Source organism: Podarcis pityusensis (genome assembly GCF_964106645.2).
Source record: "Podarcis pityusensis genome assembly, chromosome: 7".
Taxonomy (NCBI): Eukaryota; Metazoa; Chordata; class Lepidosauria; order Squamata; family Lacertidae; genus Podarcis; species Podarcis pityusensis.
Window position 1 is genome coordinate 30,275,106 of NC_138031.1, and position 12,748 is coordinate 30,287,853.

The 12,748-nt window shown below is 43.7% G+C and overlaps 1 protein-coding gene across 2 annotated transcripts in view; it reads left to right on the top strand.

The window, feature by feature from the left end:
- LOC308481336 (tumor protein D52-like) overlaps window positions 1-12,748 on the top strand; it is a 34,852-nt gene that overhangs the window by 274 nt on the left and 21,830 nt on the right. The gene's annotated exons all lie outside the window — the stretch shown is intronic.

Below are 12,748 nucleotides of genomic sequence, written 5' to 3' on the forward strand. Positions count from 1 at the left end.
GTAAGGGAAGCGGGAAAGCGAGAGGGCGCTTCCTCCCTCGCGGGGGGCGGGGGCGGGCATTGTTCGGGCCTCGCTCAGGCCGGCTTTCTTTCCGCCGCCCCCCCCCCCCTTTCCTGTTCAACCGCCCCCACCACCCTCGATAGCAGTTTTTGCGCTTTTCGCGCGCGGGCTCCCCTTCTCTGTTCGGGAGGCGCGGCGCTTAACTCCGGGTGGGCGTGGGAGAGAGACGAGCAACTGCTCTTGACCCTCGCCGTGGGTGCAAAAAGGAAAAGTAGGGGGTGTAAAAGTGCACGTTGTTTTTTGGGGGGAGGGTGGGCGTGTCGGCCGGGTTGGGGCTCCCCCGCCAAGCCGCCCCCCTCGCAGCTCCTCTGGAGGCCTGCCTCTCTCTCTCCCCCCGGGGGTCGGCTCCGCCCTTCGCTCTCCTGCCTCGCAGCACGAGCCCGAAGAGAGGAGCGAAGAAGGCGGCAGCTCGCCTCGCGCCACGCAGCCCCTCTGGACCTTGGGGTGGGGGGGCGTCGAAGCACTCGGCTTCTGCTGAGCAGCCACCCCGTGCTTATCTGGCTCGCTTCCTTCGGAGGCTGCTTCTTCTTCCCCCTCCTCCTGCTTGTTGCATCCGGAGGCGGGAACTGGCTGGCTTGGAGATTTCTATGGCTCCGTGAATGCAGCTGGCGAGCAGAGCCTTCTTGTCGGTGCAAGATGGGCTAGGATCCCGGGGGTGGCTGGGGGCGCCGTCGTCGTCAGTGCGGCTCTTGGCTATAGAAGCGCGTCTGAAGGGCGCAGGAAGAGAGAGGCCAGAAGTGGGACGACGACGACCTGTGGCTTTCCATATGTTGTTGGGCCACCACCACTCTAGCACCCCTTGATGTTGGCCTTGTTGGCTGTCGCTGATGGCAGTTGTGGGGCATCCCAGATGTTGTTGGCCTGCATATCTGGACAGCTTGGTTAGAGCGTGGCACTGATAACACCCAAAGTTGCAGGTTCGATCCCCGTAAGGGACAAGTGCATATTATTGCATTGCAAGGGGTTGGAGTAGATGGTCCTTAGGGTCCCTTCTAACTCTTATGATTCTGTGAAATCCCATCAGCCCCAACCAGCATGTCCAGTGGTCAGGCGTAGTGTAGCCTCATCTAGTGTAGCCACAGGCCCACTGCCACTGATCTAGGAACAGAGGTACATTCCTTCCAGGAGGCTTCTAGGTGCCGAAGTGGCATCTTAGAAGACTTGTACCTAACCCTGTGTGGGCTGGAAGGGGGTCTCCTTTCTAGGCTTGTCTTGGGTGGTTTGAAAGGGTCTGAGGCAAATGGTGTGGGGACAAAGCAAAATGTTTCAGAGGAGACACTAGATTCCTTGCCTCTCCCACCTGTCATTTGTCATCTTAGGCATTTGCAAGCCCGCAACACACCCTTTCTGTTCTGCACCCTACATTAGGGTACTGAAGCCTTTAAATTTGTCTTGTGTATATGTGCAAGTGAAAAAGAAAAGCAGAGAGATATTTTAGAGTATGTACCATTATTCATGTTTGGGTATTACGGTACATTTAGTGCATTTTCACATTTATTGCTGTTTGAGAACAGAAAGCAACACAACACCCACCCTGAGTTTTCATTTGTCTTTTTGTTCGCTTGTGGTCTGCCTGCTTTTCAGACACCCAAGGCTGAGCTCCTTGGATCTGCTGTAACAATGGTAGCCTAGGGTGTGTGACTGAGGAAGAGACAAATGCCTGGGAAAGCCTTTTTGAAGTTTTCCACTTGCTTCAGCTGACTTGAGCAGTTGCTTTGTGGGCTGTGCTGAAGAAGGCAAAATACTCCTAGCACAGCAGGTGCCAAATGCCTCTGTGTGGCCAACAGCAGCCACAGATCTTCTGGTGACCATGTGACTTGGCTTGCCCAGGATAAAGCAAGAGAGCGCTGATTTCTTCCTGCATCGCAGAGAGGTGGCTAGGGCCTCATTTTGTGTTTGTGCAGGAGAGACAGACTGCCCCACTAAGTTCTCTGGTTTGTTTTAGGTATTGGGATCTTCTGAAAGGAAGTAGTAGTCCGTCACTTTATGGCAGGCATTAGAGCCCCAGAGAGCAAGAAATTATCACTGCTTCAGAGTGTCTTCAAAGCTCAGCATGGGCCGTGGAAACCAAATAATGGCTAACCACCAAGGTCACTGAAATAGTATCATTCAGTGAGACTGCAAAACAACTCTAGTTCAAGGTCTTACAGTCCTCTTTCATGCTTTATATAACTTTATATAACACTTGCAATTTCCTTTTAGATTGTCTGTTACATTTGTGTTTCTTTTCTTTACATTTCATTTTTTTCAAATGTAAGCTGTTTTATTTTTATAGGAAGATGGGTAGAAATGAATAATGCATTAAAATGGATCAGGGTGCAGACCTCCTAATGAAGTTGGTGGCAAAGTGCCCATTTCTAAGGAGCAGGATTGTGATACTTGGTATTTCAATGGGGCTTGCTGAGATTTTAGTTTTATAGCCTATATGTGAAAGATATTTAGTCAGCAAAGTTGAGCAGTTGAACACCAAGGGTCACATTAAAAGCATCTAATAAGCTGGACTGGTGCAGCTGAGTGGGATGTTTATGCTCGATCCACATTAGCATGAACTAGGAGGGTGCATGGCCTGCATAGCTGCTAGAGCAGTTACAGCATCCCAGATGAAGCTTATGAGGTTATTATAGGTCCAAAATGACAGCTGTTGAAAGTTATTTTGGGTGGTATAAAAAATTCCCAGAATGATGTTTTTCAAATGGAACTATAAATTTTGGTCATTTACAGTCCCTCGTGATAATAACCAACGTTGCTACGTGTTTAAAATTTAGTAGGTCTTAGAGCTGGAAAGCTAAAGTTGCAAAACCAGTGAGATGAGAAACTGCCTACCTGTCTCTTCAATTGTTTTCTCCTGAACTCCTGAAAACTGGTCCCTAACCTTAAAAAAGGAAAGAAGAAAGTCAATACATTATAACAGGGGTTGGCAAGGTTTACCTCGCCTGTGCCAGTTTACTCCTGTGGAGATCCCTCTGCAGGCCGGATTGCGCCCGTGTGTGAGTGTGCGCACCCATGATTTCCAGCGTTTGCGCAGACGCGATTTCCGGCGTCATGGAAGTAAGTCCCCGTGCCTGGGGGCTGGGGGCCTGGGGACTCACTGAGCGGGTGGCTTGGTTCGGGGGTGGCTCGTGGGCCGGTTAAATGACCCCCCGTGGGCTTGTGGCCCATGGGCCTTAGGTTGCCTACCCCTGCATTATAATCTGCATAAAGCAGGCCTCCCCAGACCATTTTGGGCAAGCCACCTGCCAATACAATGGACTTATGATGTCAAGATGTAAAGCAAGTAAAAATCTGGCCTTGCTGAAATGGAGTTTGCAGTCACCACTGATCAGCTGATTGTTGGGTTTTGCTAGACCCCTTGCAAAGCCTTTTGCCAAGACTCCTGCAGGCAAGAGAAGTTCACCTGACATTGTGATATCAGGCAATTAACAGGTGGGTACCTCTGTTCACTTATAAAGCTTGGCTTGTGAGGGCTGGGGAAAATAATTATCTGGCCTGCTGGCCAGATCTGATTCTCCACCCTAGCCTAAAGTGTCAGATGTAGCTCATAAGCTTTCTACATTGCCTGTTTTAGCTGTGGCGCATGACTAGGCCAAACCCTAGGACGGTTGTGGTCTTTTTCACACGTCGTATAGAGATAACAGCTGTGGATGATGTGGCCCTGTGTCACTAGACTATTTGATTGTCCAAGCACAATGCCATTTGCTTGACCTGGAAATACCTTGAGCTATAAGCCTGATCAATTTTAGTGTAGGAAACGTAAAATCTCGCCAGTGTACTATAGTCCTGTGTACCTCAAAGTAAACATGTTTAGGATCGCTCTGTATTTTTTTTTGTCATATGAAATGACCACTATTCGCGTAATTTCAAAAGTGGATGATCTAACAATACATGGAAGTTAACTGTTGTCAAAAGACAGTTTCACATTTAGAGTTTCCCATTCTTTTTCTAAAAGGTCAATAACTGGGGAGGCGCAGGGAAGAATTTAGATAGTGACCATGGCACTGAGGAAGCACTGCCAGATGATGTTTACCATTTTCCAGGTGAAAATTGAGCTCCCTTCCCCTACAAGCTATGTGCTCAGTAAGCAAAGTAGACCATTCTCCTACAGATGATGGTTTTCACCCTGTGGGCAAACAGCTCTGAGGGACCACATTTAATTGGGGGAAATGGTATGTAGGAAGAAAGAGTTTAACCTCCTTCCCCAGTGCCAAGAATTATTTTGGGCTACTGTTAGTGCTTTAAAGCGCATGCACACACACAAAGTCCTATTTGTGTATCTCTTACATCACATCTTGTTTGGCCCTCATGCGTTCAGTCACATCTGAGTTGCCAATATTTACTAGGAACTCTTGATTTTTCATAACATGGAATGTGGTTACTAACAGTTCTAATAGTCAGGTCTAAAGTGGTTATTACTTCAGCTGCTTATCTTCAATTTGTATTGCTGTTTCTGCCAGTTCTGCTATCAAGGGTAGGTGATCAAGTGTCAATCCGATCCGTGGATATCAGCAGTGCTCCCTCGTCCTTTTGATGCCGTTTCAGCGTTTCTGAAGAGTTCATGCCAGCTGAGCTATTTCTGCTGACTTCTGCAGAGCAGCTGAATCGAGTACAGTTTTCTGTCTGTGACTGGGATTCAGACAGAACTGACGGCAAGGAAAATAACTTGCAAAATGGCCATGTTTAAGTTATTGGGAAGATTGCACTTAGAAGGCACAAGTGTTGACCCGTGACGTATGGCAGAAAAGTTTCCACGGAAGAATATAGCAGTGGAAAAGTTTACACTTCTAGGAATTTTCCACTACTATATATTTCTGTGGAAAATATTTCATTTTTAAGAAATGCATTTTGTGATAAGCTAGTTAGTATGGCGTGTGGCTGGTATTTTGTTGAATCTAAAATTGTTTAAATGCCCTGGGATTCTTTCAAATGAAAGGTGGTTTAGAAGTGAAATAAACAAATGAAGTCAAAGTTATAAGTAACTTTACTTCAGATAACTAGCACTAGGAAGCACATATATTTATGTGCCCCAGTTCTTGAGGAATGCTAAAATTAGTATGTTAACAGCTCTCAATTCCACTTAAAATATAAGCAACGCCAGGTAAACAACAAGCTGTTGAATTGTATCTTAAAATATCCACAAGTATTTCCAATAAAAACGTCTAAATAAATATTTTAATTTCTTTGAATATAATATTTAAACCATACTAAGTGTGCTCTATTTACAGCACCCCCTCCAATAGCATGTCAGTTTTCTCTTACTTGCCTTTTCTTTCTACACTAAAGAGCCTGCAATGTTGTAGTCTTTCCTCATATGGAAGTTCTAGCTCCATAAACACTTGGCTGGAACTTTTTCCAGCTCTGCAATAACCTTTCTGAGATACCATCTATTTCTAAAATGACATTCATTATGATATTGGCAGTTTTATTTTCAATCCCTTTTCCAATGATCCCTGACCTGAAATGTACCTTTTTCACAGCTGCTGCAGGCTAGTTTGCCATGACTCCCAATTCAAACATTATAAATATAAAGTTAAGAGTTTTCGTCCCAGTGTGCTGACACATGCTGACATTGGGTCATCTTTGCCATTTTGATGGCAGAGCCCAGTTTGGAGAGAGTCTTTTGGAGCTTCGTGCAATCCTTTGTTTTAACCACCCTGAACAATTTGGCATTAGGAAGCTTGCTCACTTCACTGATCACCTCTAGCTCTAGATAACTTATGGACAAGTTTTAAAAGCTCAGATTCACTGAACCATTGAGCACCTCACCTCTTACATCCCTACACAGTCAGATGGGTGGTATATAAATAATAAATTGTTGTGAGAATTGTCCATTTGTTTTTATTCTCCGCTTTCTGCTCTTTACACATCCATAAAAGGACCTGCCCTCTTATCCCATGACTACCAAGCTTACTCATGAGGTTTTGATGAGGGGCTTAATAAAAAACTTGTTTGGAAGTCTTGGACTGCAATCCTCACCATGCCTACTCAGAAGTAAGACCCATTGAATTAATTGGGGATCATTCCCAGGTAGGTTTGGTTCAGATTGCAGTTTATAGTACACAGTGTTGACTGGATCATCTCTAAATACTTGTTGACTCTCTGAGAACTCTGAAAAGTTAATTAGTGCTGGTTCTTCTGCAAAATTCATTCTTCTTTATGCTTAGTAATTCTGTTTTTAATACCAGTTAAGCTAACTGGCCTATAATTTCATGGATCTCTCTTACAGAATTGGTGTTTCAGTGAATACTTTTTAGTCCTTTGCTATAGAAGCTGATCTTTGAAGAACAAAAATGGTCTCTTGACACATCTGATAGTTCAGGCAACAATGTCTTATGTTGTGAAGAAGGATGAAGATAATTCATTCAGCTTTTCTGCAAACTCCCTTCCCTCTTTTAGCAAACATATTACTTTTTTGTAGTTGGTGATGCATAAAAAGCTCCCAGTAATACCAATGGGAGGTTTGTGTGTTTTTAAAGCTACTACTATTTGTGACACTGGGGAGAGACTTATACAGGGCCACAGTAGGGGTTGAATGTTTGAACATCTCTCTCTATGTGGGTGGTCCAATCTGGATCAAAGCCCCGTGCTTTGTTTCAATTTTTAAGAATTCTGACACCAATTCAAGTGACAAAGTTAAAAGGAATGTGTAGTTAAGCTCTAGAACATGCTTGTTTCTATTCATATTGTCATGTCTAGAATTAAGAGTATCGTGTACAGTATTATTGCCATTTGGATGGCCACCTGTCATGGCTGCTTTAGCTGAGTTTCCTGCATTGCAGGGGGTTGGACTAGATGACCCTTGGGGTCCCTTCCAACTCTACAATTCTATGATTCTATCTCAGGGATGACTAATCTGTGACCTTGTAATATGTGTTGGGCTTCAATTCCCATCAGCTTTAGCTGGCATGGCCAATATTCAGCGTAATTTCTGCCATGCTTTAGAGACATTCTGGACCTATTCAGCATGCATAAGTAATGACTCTGGGTGTACATGGTCATTCCTGGTGCATCCCCTCTGCTGATGAAAATTATGCAAAAGTGACAATTTTATTGTACTCTTGGCAAATGTGCTGAATCAGCTTCAGTTAGAATGAAGTGTTAAACGTTTCACAACATTGCTGATTCTCTTTCCTAAGGCTTATTATAGTACCTTCAGACAATGTTCCAAAAATATGTTTGAAGTGGGAAGACCAGTACTAGGGGAGGTTTGCCTGCCAGCAAAGCCTCTTCAGTATTTTTGGCATAGTGGAAGATAAGATAAACTTTATGCAGGATAAATGAGTGTTTAGACTCCCATTTGACACTTTTAATGGTTTGGAAATACTTTCCCTAACTTTGCCAATATGCATTGAGCAAGTCATCTTTTTTTAGCTTGTGTAACAGCCTGGTCTAAAACTTGCCATTTTGTCTGCATAATTAGGACTTGCTATCCTCTTGCACATCAACACCCACTTGCCACTGGTATTGCGTTTCCCCTTAATTATGCACCGTCATTTGAGGAACAAGGTACCCCCCTCTACAATACCCCACACAAGAGACAGCAATCCATGAAAACCAGCAGGAACAATGAAGTGTAAGGAAAAGGCGTAGATGCAGATCAGTGCATTGGATTGTTAGACCAAAGTCTCCCTACAAATTATCAGTGCAAGCTATGGGCTTCCTAGAGTATTGACCCTGAATTCCTAGTTAAGGATTCCAAATCTGTTCAAAGGGCCATGTGCTAATTTTTTGTATTGGTTGTACGAAATATTTTTTTGGGGGGGGGGGCACTGTCAATAGACCTTCATTATGTATTGCCTGAATCTGCACACTGATAGGAAAAGGGGACCTACCAACAGGGAATGAACAAATTATTCTCCCATTCCTAGGAATGCGGATACTGTATGGGCAGTGCAGGAGTTTTGTTTCTGTTTGACGCCACTGGAGTTTCAGCAAACTATAAAGTTTGGGCAACTACCCACGTTTTCATGGGAGAAACCAAACTATCGAAACTCTTTTTTTTCCTCTTCTGAGACAGGCGTAGCTGCTTTCTAGGGTTCATGTATATCTACATTCTCAACTGGTTTTGACAAATGATTTAGCAAAATTGAGCAGAATCCCTCTGAAGAGGGGAGGATGTCTGAAAGCACTTGTGGAAAAAGCAAACAAGACCTGCAGTTCCTGAGCAGCTCTAAAATACGAAATGGGCAGGCCCTGGGCTTAGTTTGTCTTACATGGCCCGAGGTGTGAGTGCATGTCCTACGATTAATTTGAACTGCACATTTCCTTGTATGTGTCCTGGTAATCCTATTACCTTAAAGGCATAGTTTAATCTGGATATAGGTGCCAGAGCAAGCTTTACTTGCAAGTAGGGCTTCCAAGATTGATACTTGTATTATAGTAAGAACTTTTGGCATTTTCATGCATCCTAGTGAGGAAAGAGTGCTGTACAGTGGAACCTCGGGTTACATATCCCTCTGGATATGTAATCTTCGGGTTGCGAATGTGGCAAACCTGGAAGTGTATACTTCCAGGTTTTGCCATGCACGCATGTGCAGAAACGATCTGCACGCATGCACAGAAACGTTCAATAGTGTCGCGCATGCACGCAGAAGGGCGCCTCTGGTTATGGACTTTTCGGGACACGGCCGGGCCTCCGGAACGGATCCCGTCCGTAACCAGAGGTGCCACTGTACTGTATTACAGCCTTTTAAAACAAGCCCACAAGAGCTATTGATAAGCAGTTTTGTGATTTTAATTTAACTGACCACAGAGGAGGGGAAGCTCCCTTCTCCACAGCCAGCATAGAAACACAGACTGCTGACCTCTTTGCAGGCAAGTACCCAAAAAGAGAGCCTTCTATCAAGCAGATTGACACTGCTGGTCCATACACTTGTCAGCATAGAATTCTGTACACTGTGATGGCCAGGTGAGTTGTTAACCATGAGTTAAAATGCAAAGCTGCCATACAGCTGCCATACTGTTGTGGGTGCACAAGCACCAGTGTGGAGTCATAGTCAGTGTTGGATTATGACCTGGGAGACCAGGGCCCCAATCCCCACTTAGCCAAGAAGCTTACTGGGTGACCTTGGGCCAGTCACTATCTCTCAGCCCAACTCTCACAGGGTTGTTGTGAATATAGAGTAGGGAGGAAGACAACCATGTACACAACCTTCAACTCCTTGGAGGAAAAGGTGGAGTATAAATCTAATAAATAAATGATAAAACAAAGTGCAGTCACCGAGTACCAAACACATGCTTACCTTATTAGAATAGCACCTTAAAAGCACAGTAAGTAATTCTAATGTGCCTTATGATCTAAAGTACATAGGATAGCTAATTTAGCATCAGGGAGTCAAGTCCATGGATCAGTTGGGAATAAACTCTTAATATCTGTGATACAATGCTATTTGCAGCTCCCAATTTCACAGTACCAGCCTTTTGACCTGGTACAGTTACTGCAAACGTGGATTTGTCAAGGCTGTTCTCGTGACAGCTTTCTTTAAGCACACTTTTTGTTAAAGCAGTGTTTACTGACGTAGAAATCAACCTCTTATGTCTAACTTTAATGTCTTTGCAAAAACCTGAGGACTTTGTGGGTTCTTTCACAACTCTGACAAAAGCAAGCCAATACCAATAATGCTATGTGTAAACTTCCTCTTGTCGCACCTGTTGCTTAATGTCTGCCCTTCAGTGCAGGTGAAAACCAGGTTTCAACTAAATGGGTTGAATTACAACTACATGGAGATTTCTGGGTGCTAGGGTGGTGATGGACATCTTCTGCTTCTGCGCCGCCCCACAAATCATGCACTGGGCATCTTAGTCCTCCATCATCACATGAAGGAAAGTAAGTGCAGGGCTGAGTACAGGTACATTTTACTGTGTTGCTGACTTTCCACGGGCTATCTAGATGGAATTCACAGGCCACAATTAAGAAACCTCTGCCTTGGTCCATAGTTAATACTTTTTCCATTTCTCCTCCTTGCCTACTGAAACAAGTGAATTGTTGTAAGATCAAGCAAGGTAGTTGAAATCATAGAATCACAGAATTGTAGCGTCGGAAGGGATTCTGAGGGTCATTTTTAGTCCAATCCCCTGGCGAATAGACATTCCGATGTGGCGACTGTAACCTAGGTTTCAGGATCCATTTCATGCCTAGCTTATATAGCTATGTGCTTCTAACACTTTATACAGTATTCTGAAATGAATTGCTTCGTAAAAGTACAGTTCAGAGGAAGTTACTAACTGCAGACTCATGACAGCTGGCGAAACAAAACTAGCTTTTAGTAGTTGTGATTAGTATCTCATGACTGTCTTGCTCGATTTCATGCAACAGCCTTACTGTACGTTAAAATCCATTCTGTTTCAAAATATAAATGGGGCAATCTAGAAAACATAGGCTTTCCTGTCAGAAGGATTTAATTCTAGTGGTCTGGGCCAGAGTGTATCTCTTGGATCGAGAAATGACATAGTTCACATGGAAGCGCTTTATCTGAAACATGAGTGCATGTGGCTAATTTGTGACACCTTGGTTTTTCCATGGTGCAGAGGAGAGCCACTGTGGTTTAACCATAGAGTGGATTATGACTTTCAGATGGACAGGGTTCGAATCCACACTTGGCCATGGAGCTCACTGAGTGACCTTGGGTCAGTTACTATCTCTCAGATGGAACCTACCTCCCATGGTGGTTGTAAGTATAAAATGGGCAGCGGGAGAACCTTGAGCTACTTGGAGGAAAAGGCACTCTGTATATGTAATAAATAAAATACCAACAGTTGAATGGACTCTTGACATTGTAATAATTGACAGTCTTATTGATCTTGGGGTGTTAAAAGCCATACTGAGTCTAGAGAATGAAGAATAACATTAAAGGGCATTATTTCACCTAGTGCAGAAGGTATTCTCCCCTCCCTCTGAAGAAATCCAGGGCCACATTTTCTCAAAGGGATCCATTAGTTTGCTTTGGGAGCAGGGCAAGAGTCTCTGTTTCTCATCTGTCACTAGGGCTGTCAGAAGGCCTTGCTTCCCATTTTGCCCTGCATTCATTACATACAGCGGTGTTTCCATTCTTCTGCAGTTTGTCTCCCACCAGAAACTCAAGTTGTCTCACTGCCTGTTGCGGCAAAATTATTGTCTTTATGTTATCCCATCTTACTCATTTTTGTACAAAGAAAACACAAGTATCATTTGCAGACTGGAGGCAGCTGTTGGCTGCTGTGGGAAGTAGGATCCCCCCAAAAAGCTTGTAGAGATAATGCTGCATTAAGTTAAAATTTGTTTTGCCATATCCATGTCCTTGTAAACTAGCAAATAAAACTAGTGTGGAAAACAAGGGTTGAATAGACACAAGTCTAGAAATCTGAGTCGCTTTGTATATATGTTTGTTTTGGTGCACGATTTTTTGTATGCAGTTTTCCATGTAAATATTCATCCAACCCCCCCCCCCCCAAAGTATACAGACACAACAGAATGTCAGTAGGGGGAGCTCTCTTACTTTATTTATATGGCTGTATGGTATTCTGTATAAAAATGCAGAACGTGTAGAATACTTACACTCAAGTGTTTTAAGTTTGTAGAAAATTATGTTTGTGCAATTTCTGTGTAAGTGGATGTTTGCTAAAGACATCTTAGTAAATATTGGTGATTGTTTATGTGGTCTTGAATAAACAATAAAAACAGCAATATAGGAAACAGCAATATAGGAAGTCATTTGCTGGGTAAAATTGCTTTAAAAGCTTGTATATTTTAGAAGGGCAATAGATTCTTAAGACTAGTTTTAAAGTTCCCCTGGTAGAGGTGAGATGGAAACTTGGCATCTGTGTGCTTTATTGAGGGGAAAACCATGAACTTTTGTGATAAGGTACCTTGCAATTCTTTCTTCCTGAAAAACTAGCTGTCTGGGCAACTTGTGGATACTTCTCGGCTTCTGAACTGAAAGATCAGCCAAGAAAGCTATGACGTGTGGTTGTGCAACCCTTGTTTGCAATTAAAAAAACAACTGTCTGATAGCCCCACCCCATGGAACTGGCTTTCGCATTCAGGTGGACAAATATTTGCACAATTGCACCTAACTTACCTGTGCAAGAGTGTGGGTGGAAGTGGCATCTGCATAGCATGCCATGTTTAGGAGATGGTAGTAGATTTATCTTTGATTATTGACATATGGGCCAGTTACACATTTAACTGCACCCTGATAGGGCATTTCCTCCCTGATTTTGGCTACCAATGAGATTGTACATATTGAGTCATCCTTACGTTGACCTTCCGTCCCTCAGATAAGAGGGCAATATAAATAACTACCATTACACAGCACTATTTTGTTGTATAGAGACTCCATTTTTGGAAACCGAAACCATATGCCGTGGGTGAAAACAGGATCCAGTCACTCTAGTCTTATTTGGGAGGGGGAGCAAAGTGAAAGGAGCGTTAACTTGCTCACAATTGTTCAGAATCTATTAGCACTTTCCCATGGTAGAACTGCTGCACCACATTATACAGTGGTACCTCGGGTTACATACGCTTCAGGTTACAGACTCCACTAACCCAGAAATAGTACCTTGGGTTAAGAACTTTGCTTCAGGATGAGAACAGAAATTGTGCTCCGGTGGTGCGGCAGCAGCGGGAGGCCCCATCAGCTAAAGTTGCTATATTCAAAATTTCTGCGCTGTTTCTTCACTCTAACTAGAGACCTGGTCCAGCTCCATAATAATGTTT